A 17,719-nucleotide genomic window follows, 5' to 3' on the forward strand; every position below is an offset into this window, starting at 1 on the left:
TAGGTACAGCAACTCAGGAGGCTGAAGCAGGAGGATTGCTTGAGTCCAGGAGGTCAAGGCTGCAGTGAGCAATGATCGCGCCATTGTACACCAGTCTGAGCAACAGAGTCTCTAAAAGAAAAAAAATGCTGAATCAGTTTAAAGTCCTTTTATTCACCAGAGAGACCTGTGAGATCAAGAAAGGGCCAATGGACTGGTTAGTTGGGGATAAGACTGGAATATGAAAATAGCAGAGAAATTGTTATGTTCAAGTAACTTTTGGCTGCTCACCTTTGATACCAATAAATCAAGGGGCAGGGAACTGGTAGAAAATTTATTTCTGAGTTTAAATCCAGGGAGCAGAGCTGGACTTGAGGTCTTTTAAAAATGATTCTGCCCATCCTTCAGACCTCACATTCCACTTTTATAGTCTGGAGTTGTCGGTACCTAGATATTAGTCACATGACCAGCAGAGCATTGTGTAGTTTAATTTACAGTCGCATTTTACATTTAGATAGTGACAGAGTAAAGGAAGCTTACAAGGCCTAAGACACGGTGCATTGCAAAAGTTATACAAGTCACAAGACTTACAATTACATTGATACTATATTGCCCAAATCTATGACCATTAAGAAAGAGAGTAAATAGGGTTTTACATCTTTGGGTGTAGTCTACAGTGAAGTCAAGGATCCCCAGAAGCTACTAACTGGGAGTGCATAGAAGACAAGGGGACTCGCAGTAATGTGCTCAGGAATGTACAGAGTGCTTGAACTCTGGTCATGCCCTGCTCTAGCGGCTGTGGCAAAATGAATGGACATTAGCAAGTCCATGCATAAAAATCATTCTGATAGAGTGACATGATGAGGAGAAGAAGGTAGGGAGTGCTGTTTAGACTTGAAGAAAAGACTTTAGCTTACAAGATTCTGGCAGAATAGTCATAGAACATATTAGCATTTGCTTTGCTAAGTCATGGTCTGACCATGGTGAAATGTGGTCACCATGTTTACTAGCTTTGCCCTCCCCCTTCAGTTCCTTGAGGAGGTGACTCTTCTCTCTTTCTCTCTAATTTACTTTCTAAACAAACTATATCTTCCAGTCTAACTGCTGTGCAACTCTCAGCATCTTTCACATGGCACTGGATTGCACAACCCCATGGCAGCGGATCTGACCGAGCATTTTGGAGGCCCTGTGGGATACGTATACAACACTATATGTAGTGTTGTATATACATATATATTTGAGTAGGAGTCTCACTCTGTCCCCAAGTTGGATATATTTTAACCTAACGCCCTTCCTCACTGGTCTTGCCACTCTGGCCTCCAGTGTCCCCTGGACCTACCAGGCCCAATCCTGGTTCCACCTTTGGGTTGCTGGTTCCTGTTCCCTGGTGACCTGTTCCCCAGCCATATATGGGTCTTGCTCCTTTGGGGCCTTTGTGTCTTTGCTCAAATGTCACGTCTCAATGAGATCTTTCCTTATGACTCTACCTAAAATTGCATTTTTTTTTGTTTAGTTTTTCTCCATTGCATCTATCACCATCTGACTTGTTCATTCTTGCTTTTCCTTTTTTTTTTTTTTTTTTTTTGCGTGGGAGTCTCACTCTGTCACCCAGACTAAAACGCAGTGGTATGATCACTGCTCATAACAGCCTTGACCTCCTAGGCTCAGGTGATCCTTCTGCTCAGCCTCCCGGGACTACAGTCACCTGTCACCATGTCCAGCTAATTTGTGTGTGTGTGTGTGTGTGTGTGTGTGTGTTAGAGATGAGGTCTTGCTACGTTGCCTAGGCTAATCTTGAACTTCTGGGCTCAAGAAATCCTCCTACCTTGGCCTCCCAAAGTGCTGGGATTACAGGCATGAGCCACCATGCCTGGTCTATTGTTCATTATTTCTTGTCTCCCCATCTAGAGTATAAGTTCTGGAAGGGTGAGCTTCTCTGTTTTATTCATCTCTGAATAAAGCATGACTGGCACCTAGGAGGCACTCAATGAGTATTTATGAACTGAATGCAAAGCTGACCTATGTCAGTACAGCAACTCGACACTCCTGCTCCAGCTGTCTGGTGACTGAAAGGATAAAAATGGAGTCAATATAGCTAAAGTGCAGCCATTTTAACACTGTTTAACTTTGTCATATTTTATTAGCAATTACCTAGTTTGCCCTCTAATTATTAGCCAAGAACAGAACTGACTTCTTGGAGGTGGCTATTGATAATTGTTTTACAATACCCTCCCCAGCTAGTTTTGTATTCATTAGCCCTTTTATTCCAAGTATTTGTCTTCCAGCCATAATAAAACCAAGCTTAACCTAATCTATTGTGATCAGACCCTCATGACCTACGTGACACAAACAGACCCCATCGCCATGACAAGTTATATCATGAACCCACCCATCTGCCTGCCATCCATCACCATGGCATTAGCACCTATGCTTACCTGCCCCTTCATGATGACATGAAACAGGCCACCACCCAATCATCATAAGGCCTGCTCCCATCAAAAGAAAGGTTTAAAAAAGTTTTCAACCTCAAGCAGCAGCGACCATGCTTTTGTTAAGCTCTGGCCAGGCCGTGCTTTTCCCTAAGTTTTCACCCCAATCCTAAACCCAGGGATGTGAATTTCTCTCTCTCTCTAATCTACTTTCTAAATAAACAATACTTTCCAATATAAAAAATAAGTATACATGTATATATGTATATACGCACATGTACATATATATACACACACATAGGTGCGTGTATATATATATATATATGTATATATATTTATACGTTTTTCAGAGGGCAGAGCTTATCACAATCTTGGGGAACAATTTTTTTCACTCTTTGCTTCATTTTGTCAACAGCTTAAAATATAACCTAATAAAACATTTTATAAAATTGTGGTTCATTTGGGTTACTTCTATGCATATGAAGTGAAAAACAAATAAATTAAATTAATTTACTGGGTGACTCAATAAAGTACAACTATAGAAAATATTTGGCTTTTGAGAGGTAGACTACGCTGAATAAAATCAGGGAGAAAACCTATAATCATGGACTCATCTAAATGAATACTCAAACATCATTCGACTTATACAGATACAGGTAAGAGTATACACTTTACCAAAGTGAGACGATTATTAACCTCCTATTAAATTGAAAATTTAAATCTATAGATATATTCAGTGAAAATATCCACAAAACAAAATAATTGGGGCTACTTATTGAACAGGATATTTTATTTGGGTTCATAAAATTTGAAAGCTAGTCCCTCATATATGATTAACGTATTTAACTTAGAAACACAAAAGGATTTAGACTTCATCTTAAGGCACTGTGCCGAATACCCCATCTTGGAGGTGTGTGTTCAGTGAAGCGGTCTGACTAGCTTCACAGTAGGCTCTATATTCACTACTGGCCCCTTATTTCCAAATCACTGCTGCAAAGTCATTTGACAGGGCATTTCTGCTTAACAGATTGGTAGAATGGTAGGTGAAAATGGCATGTTTTAACCCTGTTTTAGATTCCACTTCTGTCACCCTATGGCATATTTGCATTCTATCTATGGTAGCTCATTTCAGTAGGTTATATACATAAAAGCCATTGTAGTACTTTGTAAACCCTCTTTTGTTTTCTAAGTTGCTATATCACAGTATACTTTATTAATGTAGATGGAAGAAATCCTCTGAAGTTATTGTTAAATATATCTGGACATAGTGTTTGGGATTGTCAATGGAGGCAGATGACAAGAATCCCATGTCTTAGAGATGAAACTGGAAGAACAAGTGTCGGACTCCCTACCTCTCTGCTTTATGTGATCACCTATATTTTAATCCACTTTCAGTCTCCTGGTATATTTCAGTTTTGATACTGGCATTTGCACAGTCAATAACTGTCTTGGACAATGACCTTGGTATTGTCATAGGGACAATATATTTTTATAAGTCTGAGTTCATCTTGGAACAATTTATCCAACGGATTAGACTGCCTGCATCGGGGCTCAGTGGATCTTCCTGTTTCAATTGTCTGCTAGTCTAAGATTTATTAGACCCTACTCATGGCATGGCACTTTTCACCAGGTGTATTTCATGCTGAGGCTTCCTGATGCTCTGCAGGGAAGTTGTAGTGAGCTGTAAATGTTATGTCACACTTTTTGATTCCTTTTAAATGTACATACTTTGAAAATAAGTGAAATGAATTTCTCTTTTTTTGAGTCAGAGTCTCATTCTGTCACCCAGGCTGGAGTGCAGTGGCATGCTCACGGCCACCGCAGCCTCGACCTTCTGGCTGAAGCAGTCCTTCTGCCTCACCTTTCCAAGCAGCTGGAACTACAGGCATGCGCCAGTGAAATGAATTTCTGGTGTTCATTATTTCATTATCTTTTCTCCAAAATTTAACAATGTATGTAGTAGAATAAATGAGGGGGAAAAATAAAATAAAAAGGCTCACAGAAGAAACCAAGAATCCACTAAGCTGAAGAAGTAAGTGATGCCCTATTGTTTTCCCCTGATGGGCTATTTATTCTTCATTTGCTTCACATACTCACCAGGTCCAATCCATACGCCACCCTGCTTTCTGCCCAGTACTCTCTTGACAGATTTCCAATTGGATTTGTCAAATGAGAGGCACCAGAAAATTTTCTGAATGGATAAAGAATGAGAGAGAGCCGGGCTCGGTGGCTCAGCCTGTAATCCCGCGCCTTTGGGAGGCTGAGGTGAGTGGATTGCCTGAGCCCGCGGGTTCGAGACCCACCTGGGCAGCGAGACCTCATCTCTACAATAAATCAAAAAATCAGCCGGGCGTGGTAGCACATGCCTGTAATTCCAGCTACTTGGAAGGGTGAGGCGGAAGGATCGCCGGAGCCCAGCAGGCGAGGTTGCGGTGGCCAGGAGCGGCCACTGCACTCCAGTCTGGGTGACAGAGTGAGACTCCAACTCAAAAAAAAAAAAAGAATGAGAGAGGTTGCATAGGTTTCCCCTGGATCCATCCTGAGTATCACATTGATGGTAGTGGCTGTGTCCCTTCAGGATGTAGCTCCAGGATGAAGGCAGTTCCTCCAATACCTGCATTTCCTCCTCTTGGGCCTTCAGCCCAGGAATGATAATGGCTTTCTGCTATTGCTAGTCTGGAAGTGCCTTGCCTCAGTCCTTCTTGTTGGGTCCACCGATCCTGGCACACATCTGTAAATAGGTCCCTTTATCTGGGTTTGTATCACTTTCTTGAGAAGACCTTGACTGATGCACATCGATGGGGTCACCTGGCCTGCCTTCAGCGAATGAGAGGCCGGCAGCATTTCAAAGAGTTGTTAGCTTGATTTGTTTGTGTTTCACTTCTTTTCTTTTCTTTTTTTATTTATCAATATTTTTTATTATGGTTTTGTGGGGTACAGTTAAGGGTTAGGTGTACAATTACGTTTCATTCAGGCACTCTGTTGATAAGAGGTGTTTTTCCATCCCCAGACAGATATTTTGCTACTGTTAATCCCATCCCCCTCCCCCCCATAGTTTCCCAGCACCGTCAGTCATTTTCTTATAGTGTTACATTGGATGTTCAAGGTCCATTATATGAGTGAGAACATGTGATACTCGAATCGTTGTTTCTGTGAGAGGTCACTCAGTATTATAGACTCTAGTTCCATCCAGGTTGCAGCGAAATTCATGATTTTGTTCTTTTTTATGGCTGTGTAGTATTCCATCATGTATATGTACCACACTTTTTTAATCCAGTCCTCTTTTGATGGGCAGCATGGGTTGTTTCCAGGTTCTTGCTATTGTGAACAACGCTGCGATAAAACATATGTGTGCAGGTATCTTTTTTATAGAGTGATTTGAGTTCTTCAGGGTATATTCCCAGTAGGGGGATTGCAGGGTCATATGGAAGGTCGATTTTTAGAGCTTTTAGGAATCAACACACTGCTTTCCACAGAGGGTGCACTAGTTTACACTCCCACCAACAGTGTAGAAGTGTTCCCTTTTCACCACACCCTCTCCAGTAGCTGTTATTTTTTGAGTTGTTGATAATTGCCATTCTGACTGGAGTTAGGTGGTATCTCAGTGTGGTTTTGATTTGCATCTCCCTGATGATTAGTGAGGTTGAGCATTTCTTCATGTGTTTGTTGGCTGCTCGGATGTCTTCTTTTGTGAAGTGTCTGTTCATATCTTTTGCCCATTTTATAATGGGGTTGTTTGTTTTCTTCTTTTCGGTACGTTTCAGTTCCTTGTAGATCCAGGATGTTAAGCCGCAGGGAGACAGCCTACAAACTGGGAAAAAGTATTTGTTTCACTTCTTGATAAAGTAATTTCATCCATTCATACAAAGGGCAGAGTGCATAGTATTATGTATTTTATGTGTGCATGACTAACAAAGGAAGAGTAAACTCTAAGCTTGTGCTTATGAAATATGAAATGTTTTCCTTTTTGGTTATTGGTTTCATGAAATTAGCAAGATTGTAGAGCTTGATGCAGATTAAAGCAGCCTCTGTTATAGATCTTGGTTTTAATTTACACTTTCTTTATACCTTTACACCCACTCCCTGAAACTCCTCTTGCATGGATATTGACTGACACCAACAGAAGCTGAATTGATGGGACATAAAATATTCTTATTTAAAAACACTGCATAAATAATTTTAAAAGAACCATAGGATATTCATTAATTTTTATGACTTTTACAGGACAAAAATACTTTGGTGAACCACACCGTTTTCTCAGAATTTGCTGAGAACAAACAGCCAGCTAGTCACAGTTGTGTTTGCCATTATGTAGATACACACCTAGTGAAACACCGGCCTCTTGAATTTTCTACCTTATATAAATCATTTTAATGCAGATCCATTCTGGAAGTCTTGGGAAAGGGCCAAGATAAAAGTTTCTCACTCATTGTAGACCCAAAGGATAATATTTCATTAAAGTTCCTGTGTTGTGATGAAGTTTACATGCAGAAATCATCCAGAGACTCAGCTTATCTTTCAAAGGTTAATGTTGACACATTCAATTAAGTGAGGAACACCTGAGGGAGAGAAGCCACTACATTACACAAAACCAAGGAATATGAATTCCATCAAATCTAGTATGTTAATGGCAACCAGGGTTGCTCAATGCACATTCTATGTGCATCCATGAAGATCCTGATGACAACTGTGTTGGCCATGAGATTAGATCAACTAAAAGAGGAATAAAACACAAAGTAGGTAATCAATATATATGTTTATTAAATTGCATTCATTTGAATTAAATCAGCCACCTATGATGAAATCTTCTCTGTCTTCAGATTCCCATCTCTTATTCTGAATTATCCAATCTAATCCGTTTTCTTAACCAGTTTGTATATGGAAATCATCATCTAGGGCAAAAGTCACAAAATTGTTTTAAAAGGACAAGATAGTAAATATTTTACGCTAGTGGGCCAAGTAGCTTCTGTTACAACTACTTAAATCTGCTGTTGTAGCAGGAAAGAAGCCATAGACAGTACATAAACAAATAAGTATGGCTGTGTTCCAAAAAACCTTTGCAAAAACAAGCACGTGGTCTGTAAGCAGTTGTTTGCTTATCATTGATTTAGAAAATACCTCTATATTTGAGTATCCAGAATAAAACATCATTAATTTTCCATGTTTTTCTTGTCAATCTAATTGTTTTAGCATATACTGTGACACCTCAATGTGCAGGTTTACTGCTGCAGTGAGCACCCAGTTACTGTGTATACACACGCTGCTAAATATCTACATAACATATTTAAATAAATATATATACATTATATATGTGTGTGTGTACACTTTTAGAATACGAAAGTGTATATATTCATGGGCTCTACCGCAGGCACACTGAATCTGAATCTCAAGAAATGAAGCCAATAGTCTATATCTTTATACAGTTCCCCAGTGGCACAGCCAGTTTTAACAAAATCATGGTAATTAATTCCAACTCCACACATTATTTTTGGCTTGACTTATTGGAATGATCATTAGTTAGGCTAAGCTTTTAGAGAGCAATAACTCTTTTTCTAATTGCTTAGTTCAAACATTTTATTTCTTTATGACTGTCATAAACTACTTTTAATTTATCAGTAAATGCAGTCAACACATTCTTCAACATGCCTCGGTCACCTGACTTCTTCTCACTATTTCTACTATTACCACCAAAATCCAAGCCACTACTTTCTGGACTTTTGCAATAGTCTCCTGATTGACCATATAGTTTCTACCTTTGCCCTCAGATAGTCTATACTTCATGCAACATCCAAACATCTTTACAAAAATAAAATAAATAAGGTCTTGTTAGTTCTTTGGTCAAATTCACCCAATATTTCCTATCTTATCAAGTATAAAAGTCAAGTGTCTTGTTAAAATCTACACAGCCCAGTATGACTTGTCCCTCCTTGTACCCCATTTGTTCTGCAACATCATGCACTAAAGGTCTTCTAGCTGTTCAGTGAATCTACAGGTAAGTTTCTGCCTCAGAACTTTTTCACCTGCTCTTCTTAATAGCCTCTCATGCTCATTCCCCCGATGTCTACAAGGCGTACCTGGCATCTCATTCATCTGATTTCTGAAACATCTCAATGAAGCTTTTCTAGATGACTTACATCAAATTTCAGCTCCATAAATGCTACCTTTTTTTTTTTTTTACAACTATGTTCTTTTTCATAGCACATACCCCTGTTCAAGACATATTACTTTCCTTGAGTGTGTTTTGTTGTTTTGGTTTGTTTTGTCAACTGTCTTTCCCACTAGCATGCAAGTTCTGTGAGGGAAGGCATTTTGCTTTTTGAACAAATGAAGAAATGACTGAATGTGACTTTATAAGTTTACACTGTGCCTGTAACGTTGTGCTGAGATGCCTTGTTTTAATAATGTGCTTCCAAGCCGGGCTCGGTGGCTCAGCCTATAATCCCTCGCTTTGGGAGGCTGAGGTGAGTGGATTGCCTGAGTCTGCAGGTTCAAGACCCACTTTGGCAACTTGGCAAGACCTTATCTCTACAGTAAATCAAAAATTAGCAGGCATGGTAGCGTGCACCTGTAGTTCCAGCTACTTGGAAGGCTGAGGTGGAAGAATTGCTGAAGCCCAGCAGGTCGAGGCTACATTGGCCGGGAGCGGCTACTGCACTCCAGTCTTGGTAACAGTGAGACTCCAACTCAAAAATAATAATAATAATAATAATAATAATAATAATAATAATAATAACAACATGCTTCCCTTAAAACCTTATTTCTAATAACTCATTAGATTGCAAGGCTTTCTTGTTTCTTCACAATGGTTTTATATGTAAAGCTATATCTGAAGAAGAACTAAAATCTTCCCAGAAGGGGAAAGTGACCGTATTGATAAAATATCTTTAACTACTATTAGTTTACAAGTTTTGATTGAATTTATGAATAAAATGAATGTGATTGCATTCATCTGTGAACTGGTCTTGAACAGAATCTTAAATTGCTTTTATTTTCAGCCTTTGCTATTCTAGCTTTTCTATTAAGTTTAACCTATGGTGTTATAATAATAAAAAGGCAAGTTGAGCTTAAAACTAAGTATTGATTATTTTGTATAAATCCAGGCACATTCTTTAAGTGTCTATTATTCCTTTACTTTTACTTTATGTTAACACTGGAAATTGAAGAGGTAAAAACTGAGGCAAATATCTCAGCTAAAGTAATAGTATAGCCAGATGATACAAATCCTCACAGTAGAGAATTTAACTAATTTCTGAGCACAAACATTGGACTCCCATTGTCACTTTTTATGTGGATAGCAAAGAACTACAAGTGACTATTGATGTGCTAATTTTATTGCTGCAAATTTTTCAAGAAGCAAATTAACATTTTTTGTTCTACAAAGACTTCTCATGGAAAAAAATTAAAGCTGAGAAAAAATAATTTCATCTTTTATATTATAATTCTTCTTTCATTTGTAATTTATTTTTGAAAAGAATGCTTGGAGTAACATAAAAAATTAAAAGGGGGAAAATTTAATGTGATAGAAAAAAGTGTTGTGTACTGCTCAGAGCACCCTTGAAGACTAAATAATTTATCCTTACAACCACTGGTTGTGCTATTATCTACACCCTAATAATAAGTGGAATCCAATATAGCAAAATGCATATGGGTTTCTCATCTTAATAAAAAATAAAACATAAAAACTGCTCAAATTACAAACATGTTGATATTTGATATTTATTAAGCACTGTTGTAAACACTTAATAAATATTTTAATTATTATATTCATTTTCAAAAATAATCTTATCATTCTCACATAAAGGAAGACTAGCAAGTGACAGAGAGATTATATAACTTGCCCAAGAACATGCAGGTCCTAAGTGACAGAGTCAAGATTTGACTCTATGAAATCTGGCTACTGAATCTGTGCTATTAATAACTATATTCTACCACCATACTGGTATATGAAAAGAAAGTTTTTCGATAAAATAAATTTATTAGAGTTTCTTTCACCATTAAAAGATGCACGAATCAGGCAACACTGAAAACTGGAAGAGGTTCAGAAAGCTTCACTTTAGCAGAGCAAGCATCAAGTTTTTGTAGGGTGAACGTGAAAGAAACGTTAAAAAAAAAAACTTGATTGACTATGTTGCGAAAAAACAGAGAGACCATGACACCAAAGCTATATTAGGAAGTAGTAGCTTATTAGCACCAGTGGGACTCAGTGGGCTAATATTCCAAGGCTGAGCAACCCGGAGAAAGAGGAGAGGGGTTTTATGTGTCAGTTTAGGTAAGGGAGGGGGGTCGTGTTGTATAGCTGTACATTTTTCTTTGGAATTTGCAAGGTGGTATCTAGCAAAACCAGATTTTCAAAGAACAAGTTGTCTCCAGGGTATACATGGCAAGCAGGGGTTGTGGACCAATAACTTCACAAAGAGAGGATGCAGCGACAAGGTTGTGAATCAAGTACTATCTTGCATTTCCAGGAAAGTGACTTGGTTTTCTCACATCCCGTGTCTGGTAGATTTGGAACTTGCAGGTTGATTTTTTAAAAGGAATAATTTTAACTATTTTTGGCCTCTCTTTGCCACAGCTATAGCCAAGCATTTGCCTTATTTGAGTATGAATTAGTGGAAAGATCCTAGTTAGAGGTTAGTTGGTGGTTTCTGAATGGTTAAGCTTAAACTTTATTTTACACTGAACTTCAGATTGCTTATGTAGTACTACCCAAGGCACTGAAACCATCACATCCTAATATCCTCTTGATTTTTTTTTAATAAATGAAAAATAAAATTTGCAGTTCTATACTTTTGGTTTATTTTTTTAATTTGCAACTTTTATAACTCAAATGAAAGTATATATATAACATTTGTGTCAACTTAGTTTTATTCAATGTTCAATTTCTTGTTGTTGTTTTGTTGGCTGGGTACTAATAGGCTCTGAAAATTACTTTTACTCTATTCAAAAGTATGGCTTTTCTTTTTTTTTACTTTTTTTAACGTTTCTTTTTTTAAAATGGTTACTAAAAAAGTATTTGCTTATATGCATTTTGATATTCACACTTTTTTTATTGATGTTTTCTTTTTCTGAATATAATGTAAAATAATTTATTCAAGTGTGTTGGATTTTAAACTTTATTTTTAGGATTTTATATCTTAGTATGTGCCTTTAACTATAAATTTGTTTTATTTCTCTATGTATATATATTTATGTTAGCATGTACATTTTTAGTTGCAAGATTTACTTATTTTGCGAAATTTGTTAGACTATTATTTCACAGTTATGACAACAAAAATAAATAAATGAGTGAAGACAGATATTATCCACATACTCTTATCTTTTCATTAAAAATATAATACTTGAAACAAATAAGAAAAATCTCCAGATACTAGAGACAGATAATAAATTAAGGACAAAACAATATATCTGAGTAATGCCTCAGCATTCCAGAGAAGGATCAGTATTGAATTAGTGTCATATGAGTTGAAAACTGGAGTTTTCATAATAATAAAAAAAAAAGAAGACATATCCTTGGGTATACTCTCATAAAATTAGACAGTAGAATTGCTTGCTCAGGAAGCATAAAACACTGAGACTCAGCAGATATAAATATAAATAAACATGAGTACTTTCACAATGAGGATGCATCAGGCTTCCACTTAAAAAAATTTATGCTTCATATGCATTTGTAAATCAGTTATTGACGTCACTGGTAGATGAACCACTATGAAGTACAATCAGAAAATGGAAAAAAAAAATGTTTAAACTGGAATATGAGTTACATATAATAGCAACAGTCTTACAAAGTTTATCAAATAATGTGTACAAAGTGATAAGGGGAATAAAAGTTTTTTAAAAAATTAGAGAATTAGAAGACAATTGTTAGGGAAATCACAAATAATATAGTAAATAGAGAGAGAACAATGTGAAAAGTAAAAATAGTTAACTATAGCCCAAGAATTAAAATTATATACTTTATTATCTCATTTATAGAATAATAAAACAAAAACAACTAATCAATGCTGTTAGAAATTTGGATATTGTTTAGCTTTGAGAAGAGGGAGTTACTGACTGGTATGTGGCATGAGGGGACTTTCTGGAAGTTAGCAATCCAATTATCTGAGTGTGTCAGGTGACTATACTCATTCTGTGAAAATTCACTTCCTTCACAGTCATGATTTATTAATTTTTCAATGTCATATCTATAAGTTTATTGAAAGCAAGAGTAAGAGTAAAATAAAACAAAAGCTTAAAGAGTAATTATTAGTAACAGTACCTGATACCAAAAAATATATTTGGAAGAAAAATTAAACTTATTTATTGAAGAAAAAGTTATTCCTAGAATGGTCTAAGAACATCCAGCTGTAAGTTCTTTAAAAAAACATATATAACACATAATAACAGAGAAGAGTTGTAAGAAACTAAATGTAAAAAAGAAAATAGTTAAAAAAGCTAATCATAATAGAGGAACTGCAAAAAATACATGTTATTGAAAATACAAAACCAGTACTAACATGATGTCAATAACAAAAAATTCACCAGAAAAACATAAAAATGTTTATACTTAATGCACCTTACTACATAGACAACATTATATAGAGGAGAAACAGGCATATCAATAGTCATACTAAAAAAAATGCTCTATTTTTCAATTCAAAGTGAATAGAATAAAGTCAAAATCTTTGTATGTTAAAAATATTTTCATGATAATATATTTGATCTAATCCATATATAAAGAACCTCACAGGCAATGGCTAAAGGAAGCATATTATTTCATGCATATTTTGAGTGCTATCTCAAAGAACACAGAACAAATATCAATAAGAAAGAAAAAAGGAAGAAAGAAAAAATGTAAGGAACAAAAGAAGGAAGGAAGACATCACATATTTTGGCAAGAGTACAAGATACTTATAATGCAATAACAAAAATAACCTTTCAAAAACACAAATATACACTTGGAAACAGCAAATCCTGTGTCTAAGAAATTCCATCTTTAAAAAAAGTCATAATGAAAATAATATGCCACTAAAGATTAATTCACAATTTTAAAAAAGTGGGAGCTGGGCTCGGTGGCTCGGCCTGTAATCCCGCGCCTTTGGGAAGCTGAGGTGAGTGAATTGCCTGAGCCCACGGGTTCGAGACCCGCCTGGGCAGCGAGACCTCATTACTACAATAAATCAAAAAATCAGTGGGGCGTGGTAGCGCGCGCCTGTAATTCGGCTACTCGGAAGGCTGAGGCGGAAGGATCGCCGGAGCCCAGCAGGTCGAGGCTGTGGTGGCCGGAAGCGGCCACTGCCCTCCAGTCTGGGCGACAGGGTGAGATTCCAACTCAAAAAAAAAAAAAAAAGTGGGATACAGGTCTACACCCAATCATGAAGGAATAACTAGGAGTAAACTCTCCTTCCAATTGTTAACAACTAAAAAGTGGGCAAAGTATAAGAACCAACTGTTTTCAGACAAGAGGACAATAGGCAGAACAGGATTATAATAAAGAAGAGAATTAAAACAAAGTGACCTCTTCAATTTTTCAGACTTTCTTCCTGGAGGAAAATTCTGGACTAATTCTTAGAAATGAGGAAGGAAAACAGAGAATGATAAAATTGCTGATTGGAAGAGGCACAGATCAGAACTCAGAAAGGCTGAAGAAATATAGAGTTTGCTGGACAGAGATAGAACGTCTGAAATCTGCATTGGATGCCCTTGAACCCTGGACTTCATAGGAAGCTGTACATGTAAAGTTGAAACTCTATGAAGCTAGGCAAATAAATGCAGTGAGCAAGTAAACAATTTCCAGATCTCACACAGGGCAGAAAGAAATTAACTTTTTAAGCAGCAAAACAGTAGAAACTGTACTCCACATTCAAAGCAATCAGTAGAAACTGAAGAAAGAATCACACTTAAGAAGTAAGGCTAGACTAGTCCTATATTAAAAGCTATTTTAGTTTTGCCTTGAAAAGATTACACCTGCCAAAGAAGCGTTAACAGTGTTCAAAGGAAGACAACAAATCTCATATACTCAAATATGTATCATTCACCATGTCAGAAATCCAATATAAAATTACAAAATATTTGACATGGCAACAAATGTGTCCCAAAACTAGTAGAAAAATAAGCTAATAGAAACATACTGAGAAACATGAAAAAAAGATTAGTTGAGTAGAAAAGGACAGCTAAAAACATCATAATAAGAAAAAAAAACTGGAAATATATAATAAATTAGTTCAATTATGGAAGGCTTATCAATGAAAAGTGATAGAGTAAAAATAAACTACATAAGAAATTAAAAACATGCATATAGATACAGATCAGCAGAGATTATTTTTTAAATTATAACCATAATTTTATAATACACATGTAAATGTAATTAAAATGGAAATTTCTCTAGAAAAAAACATTACTTATAAAGTTAAAGCAGGAGGAAATAGAAAAACCCAAACAAATCAATAACAAATAAATTGAATAATTAAAAAAACAATTCTTTTTTTTTTTTACTTTATTTTATTGTCAAGATGTGGGGCACAAGTCTGGATTAGGTACATAAATAACATGTGTGCAGGTGAAGTTTGGGCCTCCAACTGGTTCTTACTTTCCTGGTTTAGGATCAGGTATCCTTTGTGTTGTTACATGACCTCCTCCCTTCCTTCCCCTGCCCCGGCAGTGTCCAGCGACTGCCAATTCCTCCCTTGTGCTTTTGTGATTAATGTTCAGGTCCCTCTTATGAGTGAGAACATGTGGTATTTGGTTCTTTGTTTCTATGATAGATCACTAGGTTCTTAACTACCTCCACCACCTCCTACTGAAATAAAACAAACTTCCAATTGTTTCCTTAAATTTTACAGATTTCGGCAAACTCAAAAGAAACATAAAACTCTTATTTTACTCAAATGATGTGAGAAGATAGTGAAGAAATATCCTCAATTCATTAAATGAGGACAACAAACAAAATAAATAAAATTATAGGCTCATTTTACTTTTATGAAAACGTCAACTGTCTTATCAAATACTTGTCCATAGTTTATTTTTTCCCTATCTATAAAAGGGCTAATAAGACCCACTAAGTATAAACAGATTCTAATCTGAAGGCTCATCTCCCTCAGGTTAGCAGACATCCCAGAGCCTGAGTTAGTGGAAAAACCTGCCCTTGAGCTTCAAATATCTTTCTTTCTATGAAGGCTGCATCCTTGATTAAGGAGATTTCATTGAGGTTTCTTGCTTGTATCTCTGAAAGGGAGGCCTGTGTTCCCTCTTTACTGGAACCATGGTCGTGGCACATGCAGTCTAGTCTTGCCCATCCTAAGTACACAGTTCCATGGTATACTGAGAACTTACATGCCACGTATGTTCTGCTACCTCTATGCTTGTGCATTTGTTTGTTTTCTAACCAAGAAACATTATTTTCTTTTTGAGTGTTTGACAATGGCAGCATGTGAATCTATTGTCCCTTGCATAATATCCATGTTTCATATGCTGTTGTGAGTCATAAAGAAGATATTAATTGAACCTATTATTAAATTTTATGAGCTATTATTAATAGTTGTATCTTAATGTGACAAACTCCTACTCTCTATTTTGCCACTTAAAAAAATGATTTTAAATTCCTATTTTAATACATAATTCTCCTTTGCCTTTTATATCCTTGTATTTTACCTTTGCTTTCTATTTACCCCTATGTATTGCTTAAAATTGTTTTAATTTTAGAGGCAAAATTACAAAATGCTATATTCTGATATGTAGTTTAGAGCAGAATTGGAGGCATAGGACTAAAAATTACCCCACTTGAACAAGGAGAAATTTCCCTATGTTATTACTTTGTCCTTCACTGACAATGCAGGGCCTGAGATATATGTTTGCACTATGTTTTCTGTCTGCCTTGGATTGCTATAATGAGTTGAGCTGTCAGTGGTGAGTATGTACCAAAAAGACTATGAATATGTAGAATTCAGCAAGATAAGATGAACCTGAGTATATAATGTTGACTCCAAGGACGTTGTATTCCTGGGTTACACCGTATGACTAGCATTGTTAAGCAACGTTCATTTTTCAAAGACATTTTTGCTCATTTTCACAAAATCTTCCCCACACATGAATATAAAGGATGTTGATCTTGCCAGTTTCTGACTTTAATCAAAATTATAAAGTAGGGTATATATGGAGCACCTATTATTTACTCGCCACATCTTTTTGCATTGCTCTAACTTTTCTTTTAAAGCTCTGTTCTCGATATACTTTCAAGACTTCAGTTTTCAGTCCATGTTCCCATATTCCCCTACACAGAAGTAGTTCATTTTAATAGAGTCGTCATTTTACTATAAGCACTGCATCAAAATGTTCTTGTGCCCCATTCTCTCAGAAGTTTAAATAGTAAAGGAATACTAATGAAACCTTTATAAGCTTAAACATTTATAGAACATTGTCACATATAGCATTTTAATTGATTCCACTGTGTGAAGCTGATAAACTCGTTACAAGATATTAAGGCTGATGTTGAGAGCAACTACTTCACATTTTTAACTTGGGCTTTTTAAAAGGCAGCGTGGTTATGCATTGAAGGAAACATTTTTGGGAAGGTGTGTGTGTGTATGTGTGTGTGTGTGTGTGTTGGTAAGGTTCTTTGATTAGGACTACTTTCATCTGCATTTTATATTGTCAGGAACAAGAAATTACAGTATTCTCCACTTCTCTATAAGAAGGAAAACTTAATTCATTCTAGAAACAAGTGTTGCTTAGAACTTAAGAGTTATGTGTTATATGATGACCCTATATGACTGAAGAGCTTTAAAAGTATGCAAAGAATATGCCTGCACTGATTTTACTAAATGCCCTGAATGATATTAATTCTTCTGATTCCATGACTATTGGTAAACATTCTGAGAATCTCTCATGGGAGTTGGAAAAACATAGCTGGAGATTTCACTTCTACTTTCCAATGACAAGTGAATATGAATAGTCTATAAAATGTATGTACCTAACAATAGTTCTTACTGCTCTAATTAATCATTTCTTTTCCTGGCTTATAATGCTCAGAAATCTTAGCCTATGTCATTTTAAGCTGAACTACGTGTAAGGCTCTAAGTCTAATCTTCAAGAAGTTATTAAACCATTTTACTCAATGCCAATACTCTTTGTACACTTGATTACCATTTAGAGAACATTTTCCAATTTGATTCTATACTAAATAACAATTGTACCCTGTCTCCAAATAAGTGTAAATTTTGGCAAGAAAAAGAAAGAAAGAATAGTAAGCCATTTCATTAATTTACTTCAAAGATACCATCTATAGTCACTCTAAGATTGCAAATGAGTTCTCTTGTCCCATTGTACAGAAGTGTTTG

This window comes from Carlito syrichta, unplaced genomic scaffold (genome assembly GCF_000164805.1).
Source record: "Carlito syrichta isolate Samal-C Ts95f unplaced genomic scaffold, Tarsius_syrichta-2.0.1 Scaffold313864, whole genome shotgun sequence".
Taxonomy (NCBI): Eukaryota; Metazoa; Chordata; class Mammalia; order Primates; family Tarsiidae; genus Carlito; species Carlito syrichta.